General features: G+C 42.1%; 1 protein-coding gene across 1 annotated transcript in view; it reads left to right on the plus strand.

The window, feature by feature from the left end:
• Nucleotides 1–17500, plus strand: part of LOC126141399 (glutamate receptor ionotropic, kainate 2) — a 1424310-nt gene that overhangs the window by 779897 nt on the left and 626913 nt on the right. The gene's annotated exons all lie outside the window — the stretch shown is intronic.

The raw sequence follows: 17500 nt of genomic DNA on the forward strand, positions 1-17500 counted from the left end.
TACATCTACATCTACATTTATACTCCGCAAGCCACCCAACGGTGTGTGGCGGAGGGCACTTTACGTGCCACTGTCATTACCTCCCTTTTCCGTTCTAGTCGCGTATGGTTCGCGGGAAGAACGACTGTCTGAAAGCCTCCGTGCGCGCTCGAATCTCTCTAATTTTACATTCGTGATCTCCTCGGGAGGTATAAGTAGGGGGAAGCAATATATTCGATACCTCATCCAGAAACGCACCCTCTCGAAACCTGTCGAGCAAGCTACACCGCGATGCAGAGCGCCTCTCTTGCAGAGTCTGCCACTTGAGTTTGCTAAACATCTCCGTAACGCTATCACGGTTACCAAATAACCCTGTGACGAAACGCGCCGCTCTTCTTTGGATCTTCTCTAACTCCTCCGTCAACCCGATCTGGTACGGATCCCACACTGATGAGCAATACTCAAGTATAGGTCGAACGAGTGTTTTGTAAGTCACCTCCTTTGTTGATGGACTACATTTTCTAAGGACTCTCCCAATGAATCTCAACCTGGTACCCGCCTTACCAACAATTAATTTTATGTGATCATTCCACTTCACAAATGTAGACGAGTACAGTGGCATTCTCCACGTCTTACTGCTCTCGGAATGTTGCAGTCTGTTGTCACCTCATTCTGCTCAGTTGCACAGCCACTTCCGGTTCGATTCTGTAGTTCTGTTACAATATCGAGCGTCTTGAGACAGCACAAAGGTAGAAGTCGAGAGGACTAAGATCGGGAGATCTAGTGGTCCAAGCCACTGGGCCTGCACGACCTACCCACTGTGGGGATAAGCAACTCTGACATACTCTCTTGCCTCCTGACTGAAATGTGCAGAGGCACTGTCAGGTATAAACTATAAGTTGCTTCGCGTAGTGAGAGGGACATCATGAAGTTGACCACCCAATTCATGTTCCAAAAACTATTCATGTACTTTGACAGTCAGGCGCTGCGGAATAACACGTGGTCCGAGTAACTGACTGTACACTATGCCACAGCAAATACTAATCGCAAAACGATGATGATAGCCTCGCACTGTAGTTATGCGAGGTTTTTCATAAGCTCATATTTGCCCCACAATTCCATAGAGTACAACGGCCACGCCGATGTCAAGAAACAAAGGGTTTCGTACCAGAATCAATTGAACAGAGTAAAGGGGTGTACAAAGCAACGTCACTCGATATGCAGGCGAAGACGACACGTCATAAGCCACTTTCCACAACATGACATGTTGTCGTATACAAGATCCAGTGAAAAACAAAAAGATGATCAGTCAGTTCATTTTTACGTATAACGTTTTTTCCTTAAGAGAAAATTTTCCACACACTTACAGGAGATAGTAATCGTATTTGCTAAAATAGGCTAGAAAACATCTGCCCGGAAACAAGTCATATTATTGTACTGGTGTTGACGATGTTCCACTTTCCGTGTCTTCTTGTTGAAAATCATTGTCTCTAGTTATTAGTTGTGTAGTCTCTGTCCTAGTTCCATTGATTGTGGTCCTAAGGCCAATCATAGCAGTTATTCTATAATGTTATAAGACAAGTCTAGCTCGTAGAGGCAGTCGGTGCACCCTTTCCACCTAACTGATCTATGTGTTTAACAATGGAATTCCCATTGCCTCGTTAATTTTGCTGCCCTTTCTTTTAATTTCACTGAAAATTGTTTTGACTTTTCTACGGGGTGATACGTGATCATGTTACAAATTTTCAGAGAGGATGGAGAAGGGTAAACGTATCACTTTGAGATAAGGGACTCTGGTCCGGAAAGGGCCGAAGCGGAAGTTATAAGCAAAATTCGTTTTGATACCTCTAACAGTTGGTTGGGTTGTTTGAGGGTGTGAGATCAAACAGCGAGGTCATCGGTCTTATTGGATTAGGGAAGGAAGGGGAAGGGAGTCGGTTGTGCCCTTTCAAAGGAACAATCCCGGTATTTGCCTAGAGCGCTTTACGGAAATCACGGAACACCTAAATCAGACCTCTGACAGTGTAATATATGTACAGGTAGTGTTGTTGCTAAGATTGTAGGCTAAGTAACTTTTCAGAGGTATGGACCAAACAAATTGAAAAATGTCTAGTAAACATTGGTCTTAAAATCCATACCTTAAGAGTTAGGAGCACTTGTTCACCTTCGACACTGTGAACCATATCTCCTCTACTGTTAGCTTTCTAAAGTTTGTCACTTCTACCACCTCTGAAAGTTGTCTACCTTACAATCTTAGCAACAACAGAACCGATACATATATTCCACTGTCAGAGGTATCAAAAAGATTGTTGCTTATAACTTTCGATTCGGTCGATTCAGAAAAGGGCCCCTTATCTCAAAGTGATACGTTTACCCTTCTCCATAATCCCTGGGAGTTTGTAACACTATCACTGGATCACCCTGTCCCTCCAATCTTCACTTTACGTGCTGGATATGGGGAAATATGGATTGACAGGAGTTCTTTTTCTTGTTTCAGTAAGTTTTATAACAGTCAACATTTTTTGACTCCGCCTTCGGTGAGTGCAAGATGCTTAAAACTACACCGCATTGTACATGGATATATGTATAGTAATCCGGAAGTATAGATTCTTGTACGCGAATTCATCTTTCAAGTCGGACGTTAGAACTAGAAGACGCTTTCGAGCTACCCGGATAGCTTGTGTGGTAGAGACGCTTCATGGATTGGTTGACTATAAGGAGCGTTCAAAAAGTCTCTGAGGGGGCAAACGATTCACCTCGGACGACGACGTCCAGCTATACATGCAGAACTGGTTAACATCGCAGCCCCAGGAATTTTATGAGACAGCCATTCACCACCTTATGTCACAGTGGGACAAGCGTCTCAATAGCCAGGGTCAATACTTCTAACATACTGGTATTGGTTTTTGCAATTATGCCTCCGGATCGTTTCTTTTTGAACGCCCCTTGTATATTGACTGAGCTTGCACATGGATGGTGACGTGAAGGAGAAACGCAAAATTCTGAGTCAACCTTCTTCATTTTAGTTAAACATGGAGCTAGACTCCGATGGTTATTTAACAGGTCCTGAGCGGTTGACCAGGTATGTAATAGAGAAAGAAACTTCATTTCAACACACACTCATTCAAAGTAACTCCTACATCTTCTCGCCCCATGCGTCTGAAAAGTAGTAGTGGTCCGTCCAAGTGTACAAATATCATGTACCAATACATGAATTAAAGATATCTGGATATCATATTTCTCTACTGCAGGGTAATAGAGCATATTGTATACTCAAGCATTGTGCCATTAGCACTCCGTTTTCAGGCCACATGTGGCCCATCGGGACCATCCGACCGCCGTGTCATCCTCAGCTGAGGATGCTGATAGGAGGGGCGTGTGGTCAGCACACCGCTCTCCCGGTCGTTATGATGGTTTTCTTTCACCGGATTGGCATCACGAGGCTGAATGCACCCACCCCGAAAAATGGCAACAAGGCATGGCGGTCCAGATGGTCACCCATCCAGGTGCCGCCACGCCCGACAGCTTATAACTTCGGTGATCTGACGGGAACTCGTGTATCCACTGCGGGAAGGCAGTAGCCGATTGTGCCATTAGTTTAGAAAAAATAAACATCTTGTAAACTGTAGACGAAGGTGAATAGGTAGACTGTGCTTCCATGTGTCCTATAGCCGTTCGAGAATGTACGCCACTATAAATTAGTCAACGATATACCGTCATATCATGTGTTTGCGGACTAGCAAAACCTGTTGCGCTGTATTAGACAGCCTATAGTCAACAGAAACGAAAGTAACATTGGGTGGTGCCCAGCGAAGCGTAGTAGTAATGCTAATGTTTTCATTATACATAAATGATTAACCGCAAAGCAACAAGATAGCCGCTTAGCGTGGGTGTACTACTATAGTACATACAACACACCAGAACACACAAATGGCCCTAAAACCAAATAGCTGTTCAATTATGGTTAATATTTGCGGGATAGAGGCCTTCTAATTACGCTTCAATAATTAAACGTAATCCTCGGAACCAACATGGCACAGAGCAGGCCTGTGTATTGCACAGGCAAATCGCTACATGAAATAATATATTTGACGTAACAACAATAGGCAGGCGCAAGCCCATTCACTCATTTATTTTAAGTCATCGGTATTCTGATTGATTTGATGTGGCATGTCACGAATTCCTCTCTTGTCCAACCTTTTCTTCTCAAAGTAGCGCTTGCAACCTACATCCTCAATTATTTGTTACGTGTATTCCAATACCTGTCATCCTCTACAGTTTTACCGTCTGCAGCCCCGTCTAGTACTATGGAAAATATTCCGTGATGTATTAACAAATGCCCTATTGTTCTGTCCCTTCTTCTTGTCAGTGTTTTTCATATATTCCTTTCTTCGTCGATTCTGCGGAGAATCACCTCATTCCGTACCTCATCAGTCCATGAAATTTTCAACATTCTTCTGTAACACGACATTTCTAATGCTTCGATTCCCTTCTGTTCCGGTTTTCCCATCTCCAGGTTTCACTACCATACAATGTTCTACTCCCAAACGTACAATCTGAGAAATGTCTTCCTATGTTTGATACGGTTTCTAGTGGCCAGGAGTGCCCTTTCTGCCAGTGCCAGTCGGTTTGTTTTGCTGCTTAAGTATCAGAATTCTTTAACTTCGTCTGCAATGCTCTCATTAATTGTGATGTTAAATCTATCGCTGTTCTCATTTCTGCTAATTCTCATCACTTTCGTATTTCTTCGACTTACTCTCAAACAATTTTATGCATTCGTTAGACTGTTCATTCTACTCAGCAGATCCTGTAATTTTTCTTCACTTTCACTCAGGATAGTAATGTCATCGGCGAATCTTATCATGGATATCATTTCACCCAGACTTAATCCCACTCTTGTGCATTTCTATTGTTTTCATCATTACTTCTTCGATGTACAGATTTAACAGGACTGTCTTACAACCTTTTTAATCCGATCAGTTCTTTCTTGGTCTTCCACTCTTGTTGTTCTCTCCTGGTTCTTGTACGTATTGTACGTTACCCGTCTTTCCCGATAGCTTACCCCCGTTTTTCTCAGAATTTCGAACACTTTATACCATTTTACACTGTCAAACGCTTTTTCCAAATTGACAAGTACAATTAAAGTGTCTTTATTTCTCTTCAGTCTTGCTTCCATTGTCAACCGCGACGATGTAACTGTCTCACAATTATAGCTTAACACAAAATTTGATATAAAATAAAATGACCGCCAGAACACAATGTGAGATAATAGTACATGTACGACAATCATTTATACGCAGTAACACCGTCGATTTTGAACTGCAGTAAAAGTGTAGTTAACTAAAAATACCAGAATAATAAATCTACGTCCGGTAACGGTTACTCCAAATCTAATAATATTTTTTATATGAAGCTCCAACATCGCACCAATGTAAAATCACTTTACTAAAGCCCCTGCAACTATATGCAAACTCAACTTTTATCAGTTATTCTATAAACTCCTCTGTACCGAGGAAGATAATCTCATTTAGAAAGGCACTTTCATTTATTCTGGCAAGGTAGGGTTGTAAGGGGACAATATTTACCTTCTAATTCAGTGACTGGCATCACTCGGATCTTTCAGATTGCGTACCAGAACAGTAATTCAAGTATCTTTCAGAAAGAAAATTAGACATTTTCCGTAGACTTACGGCAGGTGCAGTTTAGGTAGACCTCATAGACTGGATCGCAATTGTTAACAACGTATTAACAAAGAACACAAATAAATACTGCTAAACCACATTTCACAAATATTTGTCTCGTAATTATCGTCAACAGCAATATTCAATTTAGCTGCTGTGCACAATACACGAGAACTGTCACTGCATAGTAATCAAATACGGTTCTTATAGAAAGCGAATCACTTCCGCGTCCATCCACATAGTGCCAATTTACTGCGGTTTTCATATTCTATCTGTTCCTGTCTACACATCCTACAGTTGTCAACATTAGAAATTCAAACTAACGGATCTCCCTCAGACGTATAAACACTAGTAACAATATTTTTATGAAACTTCCTGACAGATTAAAACTGTGTGCCGGTCCGAGACAAGAAACTCGACAAAGGTACCGAGTTCGAGTCTCGGACCGACACACAGTTTTAATCTGTCAGGAAGTTTCACATCAGCGCACACTCCGCTGTACAGTGAAAATCTCATTCTGGAAACATCCCCTACGCTGTGGCTAAGCCATGTCTCCGCAATATCCTTTCTCCCAGGAGTGCTAGTTCTACAAGGTTCGCAGGAGAGCTTCTGTGAAGTTTGGAAGGTAGGAGACGAGGGACTGGCAGAATAGAAGCTGTGAGGACCGGTCGTGAGTCGAGCTTGGGTAGCTCAGTTGGTAGAGCACTTGTCAGCGAAAGGCAAAGGTCACGAGTTCGAGTGTCGGACCGGCACACAGTTTTAATCTGTCAGGAAGTTTCATATGAGCGCACACTCCGCTGCAGAGTGAAAATCTCATTCTGGGATATTTTTATATATCATTCGGCAAAGCAAACCGTCGACCCATACTGAGTGGGAACTCATTTGATCCTGTGACTAAATACAGCCACGTTTCTGTCTAAAGCAGTGCCTGCTGCTACCTCGCTGTACAAGCACAGAAAGTGATCAAGGAAAATACTTCGCAGGCAGCCGTGGCGGCTTTCTGTTGACGTCAGTAAATTTACTGACGGTGAGGGGGAGGAAGCAGTGATAGTACCAGCGGAGAAGATGAAGGAACGTGCAAGCTGAATGTTAAGGTTAATTAAGTCGAAATGTGCAAATTAGAGTGCGGGACAGAATGTTGAGCGTTGTGGGATCCATGGTATCAACCACACGGAAGAAGAAGCAAAAATGAAAACACCTTTGTCGATATGGATAAATGTGTTATTCGGCTGTCTGCGAAGTCACCCGGCTACATTCATGTTTAAGTCATTCAAACGTTATAAGCTCCTTGAGAAACTAGCTTCTCACAACTGTGCGAAAACATCACAGTTTCTGTCACACTGATCTGGACGTCAACGTTAGCAAGTAAACTCTGAGAAAAACGGTCTGCCCACATAATTTTGTTTTAAAATAGGCCAACGACACACGAGTCGCCAATTGCGAGCGAGATGATGTAAATATAAAAAAATGCCCAATAATTCACTCCTTTAAGAAGATATGAAGCATTAGAATTAAAGCGGCCAAAGGTTTGATTAGGCTGCAGCGCCCAAAAACCTTCCAGAAAAGTAGACTATGTTCAGAGGGTACCACAGCAACGTACAGGGTTTGGACAAAAATATGGAAACACCAAAAGCAAAACACATTACCATGCTTAAGACGATGTAGGAGAAACATCGGCGTGAAAACAGCTTCCAGTCGTCTCGGAGTCGAAAAATATAGGTGCTGCCAGGTTTTTAACGAAATCTTATAAATATGTCACAGACAACTTCGAGTTCGGGGTCAAAAGTAAAGCCACCTAGCTCTTTCGTGAAAAATCTTAAGGCTTTCCAAATAAAACAAACATTATTAAGATCCTACGTGTTTATTCTTCGTGTCCACATATCTACACACATCGGAAAAAGTGTTACAACACCCCGGTTCCCAGAACTCCTGAAGATAGACGTATCACAGACACAATCCCTTTGACTGTTCAGAAATGTCACGAAAGCCACCCAAAGATGTAAACGACCGTCCATGAGCAGCGCGTATTAGAAGGAGGGGGTACGACAGCCGATCAGTTCCAGTCATTCCACCAGGAAGGAGGTACACGGCTCATGTTCTCTGTAGTTCAACCACGCCTTGTAGTTCAACCACGCCACGCTTCCACATTTTTACCTTGTGCAAGGAAGGGCTCTCAACGAGGGAAGTGTCCAGGCGTCTCGGAGTGAACCACAGCGATTTTGTTCTGACATGGAGGACATACACAGAGACAGGTACCGTCGATGATATGCCTCAGTCAGGCCGCCCAAAGTCTACTATTGCAGTGGATGACCGCTACCTACGGATTGTAGCTCGGAGGAACGCCACCATGTTGAATAATGCTTTTCGTGCAGCCACAGAACGTCTTGTTACGACTCAAACTGTGCTCAATAGGCTGCGTGATGCGCAACTTCACCCCCGACGTCCATGGCGAGGTCCATCTTTGCAACCACGACACCATTCAGCGCGGTACAGATGGACCCAACAACATGCCGAATGGACCGCTCAGAATTGGCATCACGTCATCTTCGCCGATGAGTGTCGCATATGCATTCAACCAGACAGTCGTCGGAGACGTGTTTGGAGTCAACCCGGTCAGACTGAACGCCTTAGACACGCTGTCCAGAGAGTGCATCAAGGTGGACTGGCTCTGAGCACTATGCGACTTAACTTCTGAGGTCATCAGTCGCCTAGAACTTAGAACTAATTAAACCTAACCAACCTAAGGACATCACACACATCCATGCCCGAGGCAGGATTCGAAACTGCGACCGTAGCGGAAGCTCGGTTCCAGACTGTAGCGCCCAGAACAGCACGGCCACTCCGGCCGGCCAGCAAGGTGGAGATTCCCTGCTGTTTTGGGATGGCATTATGTGAGGCCGACGTACACCGCTGGTGGATTTGGAAGGCACCGTATCGGCTGTACGATATATGAATGCCATCCTTCCTTCCTCTTCGTTCCCCTACGCTCTGTCAAGGAGTATGGGACTTCAGAACCCACGCCCTGGTTCCCGGGTTTCATTCCCGGCTGGGTCAGGGATTTTCTCTGCCTCGTGATGACTGGGTGTTGTGTGCTGTCCTTAGGTTAGTTAGGTTTAAGTAGTTCTAAGTTCTAGGGGACTGATGACCATAGATGTTAAGTGCTCAGAGCCATTTGAACCATTTTTGGACTTCAGAGTAACGACATCGCTCGACTAGGTTGGCCAGCATGTTCTCCAGACATGAAACCTATCGAACATGACTGAGTTAGATTGAAAAGGTCTGTTTATAGACGACGTGACCCACCAACCAATCTGAGGGATCTACGCCGAATCGACATTGAGGAGTGGGACAATCTGGACCAACAGTGCCTTGATGAAGTTGTGGATTCTCTAAAGGTCTCACTGTATGTTGTTACAACGTGCAATGTGTGGGTTTCAGGAGCAATAAAAATGGTGGAAATGACGTTTATATTGATCTCTATTCCAATTTTCTGCACAGGTTCCGGTGCTCTCGGAAGCGATGTGATGAAAAATGTTTTTTGATGTGTGTATTTCTAATCATAGTTAACCTGGCAACGAACACGTTTCTCACAACGAGAGAGCATTTTGTTGATGCCGTCACTGTAGAATAATTGGTTTTGTTGACAGAGGTACAGCCTCATTGCTTCCCGCAAGACTTCATCACTATCGAAGAAGTAGTCCTCGAAGGTTTTCTTTATGTTTCGGAAACAGAAGAAAATTGGATGCGGCCAAGTCGGGATTGTACAGAGGATGATCGACGACAATGAACTCGAAGCGTCGGATTGTTGCAGACATCGGGGTGCTGTGGTCTCGCATTGTTATAATGAAGGATCTTTGAACTCGAAATTCGATTACCGCACGCTTTTTCTCACGATCCAACATAGTTAGGTTACACGCCGCCATGTTACACGCTACATTTCGGAGCACTGTAGCGGCAGACTGTTGAAAATAAACTCTAAGACAAAGAAACAGAATGACGCTCCACGAAGAAATTTTCTGTATGAGACGGAAACCGTTGAATGTGATGTACATGGACAGACAAACAAATCATTAAAATTTCTGAAAAATTTTATGATTTGTTCAAGAGAGAGTGTTTCACAAATTCAGCAAGTCAGTTATGCGTAGCACCTTTTATAACCCTTAGGCCAGCAGTTATAAGGCTTGACACCGAGTAAAACAGTTGTAAGTCCTACTGAGTGATATCGTGCTATATTCTGTCCAATTGATGCGTTAGATCTTCAAAATTCCGAGCTGGTTGTTAGGCGCTGTCCGTAATTCTCCAAACATTCTCAACTGGGGTGAGATCCGGCTACCTTGATGGCTAAGATACGGCGTGGCGAGCACGAAGAGAATCAACAAACTCTTGCTTTGTGCGGGCGGGCGTTATCTTGCTGAAATGTAAGCCCAGGATGGCTTGCTATGAAAGATAACAAAACGGGGCGCAGAATGTCATTCACATATCGCTGTGCGGTTAGGGTGATGCCGGTGACACCAAAGAGGCCCTGCTACGAAAAGAACTGGAACCTGTGACTATCACTCCTGGCTGTCGGGCTGTATGGCAGGCAATAGTTACGGTGGTGTGCCACAGCTGTCCGCGGCGTATCCAGAAACGTTTTCTCTGGTCATCGCGGCTCAGTTCCAAGTGGAATTCATCAATGAAGACAATACTACTCCAATCAATTAGATTCCAGGTGTTGGGGAAAATTGCCCGTTGCCAGGTTGACTAGGTTGAGAGATAAATATGTATACATGAAGAATAAAGATGTAAAATGTTGGTAACGTTTGTCTCCATTAAAAAATCATTAATCATTTTCACATAAAAAATTCGGAGGAATTACCTTTAAGGAAACCCCCGTGCATCAAAACTCCAACGAAACTCTCTCAGAAAAACGGTTTCGAAATTATGCTAATCTAAATCTCAACTGTCTTACGATATCCCTGGTACTGGTTGTTAAAATAAACGAATAACAGTCAAAGATATTACTTTCATTATTGCTATTGGTACAATTACACATTGGTAATGTAAAATTAAATATTCGCAACGTTCTAAATCTGTAAGCAAAATCCATATAAACAAAGAAAACATTAACATTTTTCTGAATATTAATTTTTCATGTTGTCTTTTTTTGTTTCACGGCCTCTTTTTTCCGCAGTCGCAGGAAACAGCGGGAGCATCTGCTATTGCTCTCTCTCGCTCTCTATCTCTCTATCTCTCTCTCTCTCTCTCTCTCTCTCTCTCTCTCTCTCTCTCTCTCTCTCTGTATATGTGTGTGTGGGGGGGGGGATTTTTTTATGTAAGGGCAGCTAAAATATCCTAACCACTCGGTGTGTAAATTATTGTTTTACTATGGCACAGTGGTGGGTGATCTATGGTGGGGATATCCCTTATTTCGTGATATTTTGTGGTATCAAGGAGGTTGTTTTTTATGTGCAACATGTTTCATTAGTTTAAATTGCGTCTGGCTACTGATTTTTATCTGGTCACGTATTATGTGCTTCTTCTCCCTTATTGCTTTTTCGATGTGTAAGTTCCTTTGTGGGGTCACGAGATGTTTCTTGTTACTGAATTTGACTTTTTTTCCATTCTGATAAGGTTGGTTGCCTTGCCGGAGTTGCTCTGAAAGCGCTGAATGGCAGATGCCATATTTCTGTGCTGTTTTATATTCTTTATACTTTACTTCAGAAGTTCTGATGGTCTGCCCTAAGTGTAGAGTATCGCAACTTTTACACTGTAGTTGGTAAATGCCAGATTCTGTCACGACAGAAAAGGAAATAATAGTCTGGTTCATTAACAAGAAATATCTCACACTGCAAGAGAACTTCCAGATCCAAAAAGCAATAATAGACTTGAAACACACACTAAATGACCAGACAAACATCAGCACCCAAACGTTATTTAAATTAATAAAACGTGTTGTAGATAAACAACAATCCCCATAGACATCACAAAAATATATCCCCACCCTAGATCACCCACCACTGTGCGGGCTTTCACAAATAATAAAATGAATGAAATGAGGTGGTCCTCAGCTACGTACCCTCCGACTCGGAGTTGCAATATTAAACGTTTTGGTTGGTTTCGTTGTCTAGGGGCTGGGATACGTAGATGCCGCATTACAGGCCAAATACTGCTGAGTCTACTGTATACGATAAGAATACACATATCTATCGAATGGTCGAAGGTTTCTATCACTCGGCATTTGCGAATTAAGAATGTAACATACAAATTTACAAATGACAGATCGCAACTAAATAAAATCTGCAGGTACTATCTTAACGACTTTAAATGATGAGTATCATAGTATATATACTTTTGAGAATGTGGTATATTTCTGCATAACACTGATTAGTGTCGATGGTCCACCAATTAAATAAAATATCAGTTGAATAACAGGGAAACAACAGATTCCTACAGCACGTAATTTGTTATGAACAACACAGCTCGCGAGATATTCACTTCTAAACGCACACTACATCTTCACTTCAGAAGCCACGGAAATCTCACAAGTGCACAAGCCGGCACTCCAAAATTATTTCTATCTGCCGCAACCATGCGCAAACCGCTCCACACTCTCCAAGTCTCTCACTGGACCCTGCGCCCGCCGCGCCGTCCAGCACTTTCCGTGTCCTGTCCAGTCATGTCCCTCGTGTTGCACTCTCCAGAACTCGCTTCCATTCTGTCTCTCCATTCACGAGCGCTGTGATTTGCAAGAGCGCTCGCACCATGTCTTCAAGCCAACGCACCCACACAAACATAACACATGCGAAATACTGGATTTACATTTAAATAACTTAAAATTAAATAAACATCCTTACAGCTGGACAATAAACACCCTCTAACACACTTTATTAAATACATCAACAAATTATTTATATATCAATGGAATAGCAACAAAAGGTAGGCCAGTAGCCTAATGTCTCTGTGCTTTCTAACACACAGTAAATATTTAACTAATTTCTTCATGAACAGCATATATCGGATATAAGCAAATACACAGATGAATAAATATATTTATAAGCATTCTGCTACCGTTTTTTCGTGCAACTGTGGAGTACTTATGGCCTGACGCGATCGATAGTAAACGGCCACTTTGACCTCCAATACCTCATGTACTATTCAAGTTACATGCCTGTAATTCACACCAATTTAGTTTTACACTAATAGCTTTCTAAAGAAACGGCGATCAACAAAATCGGATGAAGCGTTTTTATTTTGGAAATTCGTTGCTGGGTGTTACTTGTATAATTTCCCATCAGATACTAAACTTTAAACTAATAAAGATATTGAAAATCTGATTACACCATCAGAATCGTCGTGCAAGTAATGTACATGTTTCTTTTTGAGGTATCATAATTCATCTGGCAACTATTAATTTCTATACGAACTGCGAAATGTCTGTCATTAAGGTTTCACAAAGTCCGCCATCTTTGGCCCTCCCAGCGCACAGCGTCACCAAAGAATTCCCGGCCACGTGCTCCGGCCGTTGTGAGGCACCACGTGGATGCTAACGAGCTCGGCCCGCCGCTCGACCCTACCGATGGCCGCCAACTCTGAACAGAATATTTCCAGGGCGCCGAAACTCGCCTGTCACCTCTCAGCTGTACCACAGTAAAGCAATGATTCACACATGTTGTTGTTAGGACATTTTAGCTCCCCTTACCAAAATATATTCACAAACGAGACAGTCATCACAATTTAACTAAAAAACGTAATGTATATATGCACTCACACTCAGACGAGGACGATAGTACCCTCTTCTCTCTCTCTCTCTCTCTCTCTCTCTCTCTCTCTCTCTTTCTCTCTCACACACACACACACACACACACACACGCACACACACACATGCAGAGAGAGAGAGAGAGAGAGAGAGAGAGAGAGAGCCTGCTGCTTCCAAAACAAAACGTAACGCGTTTGTTCTTCATAAGACTTTCATTACAGCTGAAAAATGCGGTATTTAACCTTATACCTTGTATTAATTTTTCCTATACTAAAATTGGTGAAATTAAGCGTTTAAATGATCGCCTTTGCGATATGCAACTTGTAAACAAGAGATGCAAACATTTGAGTGGCCTTCATTTGTAAACTTTCAAATTACGAATAATTATTAACTCATATGTGAAAATGTGTTTAAAATGATGATAATGTTTGAGAAAGATCGTAAAGTTTGCATTTTGAATGGTCGACAGTATTGTTTTACCTTCCTTTTTAGAGGTATCTTCGGTGCAATGTGACGTGTCTTGTTCAAAAAATTGTATTATGTAAACAAATATTTATCTTCTTCGATTTAAAACTAGTAAGTCGATTGAACTGAAATATGAATATACGAAATATCGAACTGTACAGTTTTATAAGTAATTATATGAAATGAGATTACGAACTGTGGCCGGCCGGGGTGGCCGAGCAGTTCTAGGCGCTACAACCTGGAACAGCGCGACCGCTGCGGTCGCAGGTTCAAATCCTGCCTTGGGAATGGATGTGTGTGATGTCCTTAAGTTAGTTAGGTTTCAGTAGTTCTAAGTTCTAGGGGACTGATGACCTCAGAAGTTGAGTCTCATAGTGCTCAGAGCCATTTTAACCATTTTGAGCCATTATGAACTGTGCCATCTAAAAGCCATTAAAATGTTTTTAATATTACACTACTATTAATAAGTATGACAGCAGAAAATATAGTCGCAAATGTAGATAAATGTAGCAAAAACGTAATGCACCCATCAGGCAAGTAAACTTAGGTGTCGTATATCCACTTGAAGAGTGTAACGTCTACTGCTGTACTAGTACTTCAGTATGCAGCTCTCCTAACAAGCCAGCTATATCTCGACTTACAGAGACGTTAAGGCAGCCACGGCTTTCAGTAGAATGGCATTTCTTAATAGCATTCAAAATCTGGAAAAAGGAGTTCAGACCAACAATATTCATTAGGTCTAAAAGGAGTTTCTACTCATTTGGAAGGTAGGGGCATGTCACTGGCAGAAGAAAGGCTAAGTGGTTGTGGAGGAGGTGGAGCCTCACAAGTCGTGCTTGAACAAGTCATTCGGTACAGCACTTGCCCACGTAAAGCAAAAGTTCCGGGTTCGAGTCCCATTCGTGACCAAAATTTAAACCTGCCAGTAAGTCTCACAGTTCATTGATGTAAGCTGTGAAGCTTTTCCAGAAGTAGTTGAGTAAATTTTTAAATACAAGGAAGGGGGAAAGAGGCATTATCTTCCCTGCTAACGACGTAAACATCGTTATCAATGGCTCGGACAGTAGTCAGAAACCATGGACACCAGCCATTACAGTGGTTTCTAGTGTCTTTGCATTCGTTACAGCATTTGAAATAAGCTGAAAAGCTCAATATTTAATAGGAACCTAATCTGCAGCCCTATGCACCACAGAGTATTAAAACTGGCTGGCAGTGGTACCTCGCATAGGCCGTACAGAAAAGCAGCACTAGCGTGGCTGCTCACCGCCTGCTAAGGTAAATACTTCCATACCAGGCAGACAACGTACTGGGCCGTATAAGCTACTCGACACCGTGGAAGCAGCACCACGTCGCAAGACGCTACTCCTGAATCGCCAGTGAGGATCAGTAAACTACCGTCTTAAATTACATGAGTTCTCGTCCTCTCCACCCCCGACATCGATACAACCAATTTCATATAATTAAAATCAATTCATCCTATGACCACCGCAGTGACACTGATGCAGCAACCGTAATAGACCTTTAGAACAGAAAAAAAGTCTTCGTTGCACAAGATAGGTTTATTCAATCTTCACATGTCACGCGTTTCGCCTGTTCTAGGCATCATCAGACAATCTGGGGAAATTGCAAACTGAAGTACAAATTGATTTTAAAAGCAATAATAAATGAATAAATTAAAAATAACGAGTTAAATATGGAGCACAGAGCCACATTTGTGTTTCAGGGGGTGGTGAGGGGCATAAAATATTGCACCATAACTGAGCTTACCGAAATTCTTACTAATCGTGACAGAGGCGTCGAACGTAATTGAGAGTCCTATAGAACTGGGCGGTAACAGCCAGGCAGCAATTCTAAAGGCTTCATTACATCACCAGAAGCACTAAAAGAAAGGTAATGACATTAGAAAAAGTAAGCTATTAAAGTGTGCAATTGGTGCCTAACTTAGGAAAATCGGCATATTCAGTGAGAAGCAAAAAACTCACGATTACAAAATACACTCTCGTAATGACTAAGCTAATACAACTTTGGCAAATGACTGGTCACTAATAAGAATACAGAAACAGCTAATATTTTTAGTAAAAATATGAACCAACGAAGCCAGGAGCAATGCTAAACCGGTAAACTAATTGGAACGATGATAACTTACCCATGAATAAATCACCCCAGGAACAAAAATATGGTCTGTTTACCATACTGTGAGCACGCGCTATCATGCTGGTAACTAGAAGGCCAATCAAGTGCCAATGCCCCGTGGAGATTTAGTGTGCAAAGGCACACAAGGTGGAGCCCTAAAACTTAAGTAACTGATGGCGGAAGCTCAAATAAAATAATAAATAAGTAATAGAGGTGGCAACCATCATTTGAAGATACGAATCACAATATAAAATAAGGTTTTATGTTTCGAAAAGACTTGTTCATTTATTAGTATCGGAAATTTGAATAAGACATGATTATAAATTTCAAACTCTTGCAACAAATTCAGTATCTTGCCTTTGTTGGCCAACTGAAGAACTTAAAGGTTTTCTAAATCTGGAGGGCCGTTGGCCAGAAGATTTGAGGTGCTGGGGAAAGGAGGAAAATTTTTTCACCTAACCTTTTTTTGTCAATAGATGCTCGCTAAACCTAACAACGAAAGCTGACCAATATACTCGGTGGAACATTCTGTACACCTGTCTCTGTAAACACCAGACTTTCAGAATAAATTCCTGATACGTTCTTCGTTATTTAAGTTATTCATTTATTATTCTCATTAACAGCCATTTATACATACACCAAGACCAAGATCTTTTCGTTTCGCGGGAAAGTGTCTACCGACTGAAGTACCCAAGCACTGCTCGCAACCCGTCCTCATAGCTTTAATTCCTTCCGCCAGTACCTCGCCTCCTACCTTCCAAACTTCACAGAAGCATTTTCCCGTGAAAGGCAAAGGTCCCGAGTTCGAGTCTCGGTCCGGCCGACAGATTTAATGTGTCAGGAAGTTTCATATCAACGCACACTCCGTTGCAGAATGCAGGTTTCGTTCTGGATATATCTATACCAGTTTGTAATTTCCACATATTGTCTGATGATGCCTAGAAAAGGCGAAAAGCGTCTCGAGCAACCAGGACTGTTTTTCGTGTTCTAAATTTTATGTATGGTCTATAACACTACGGCAGGGAAAATGTTACATCATTGCGAAGCTGTCGTAAATTTTCTAATTCCTAATTTATTCAAAAGAAGTCATAATTTATAGTACAAGCACAGTTGTGATTACACAGTCTCGAATGGTGTGTTACATACAAAAGAAATACAAAATGTCTTACTTTACACCCTGTACTGACAATGTTTTCAGGAATGGCTAATTGGTAAAAACTGCAAATCCTAAATTTTACGAGGGTTAAGGAAACGTATAGGTAGGAGCAATGTGTTATAGTATGGCTACCTCTGTGGACTCACATACCTTGATATGGGCTGCTTGCAACAGTCGTCGAAACGTGGTACATCATTCTATAACAAGAAACTGTCAACAAACCAAGTGAATTTCATGGAGATTATAGTTGCGTACCAATTTTTGCCAAATTTTTACACAAACCTTTACAAACACTGTGTCGCTGAAACCCTCTTTTCCATAAGATTTTGAATGCCGTTAAAAATGTAT

Source organism: Schistocerca cancellata, chromosome 1 (assembly GCF_023864275.1).
Source record: "Schistocerca cancellata isolate TAMUIC-IGC-003103 chromosome 1, iqSchCanc2.1, whole genome shotgun sequence".
Classification (NCBI taxonomy): domain Eukaryota; kingdom Metazoa; phylum Arthropoda; class Insecta; order Orthoptera; family Acrididae; genus Schistocerca; species Schistocerca cancellata.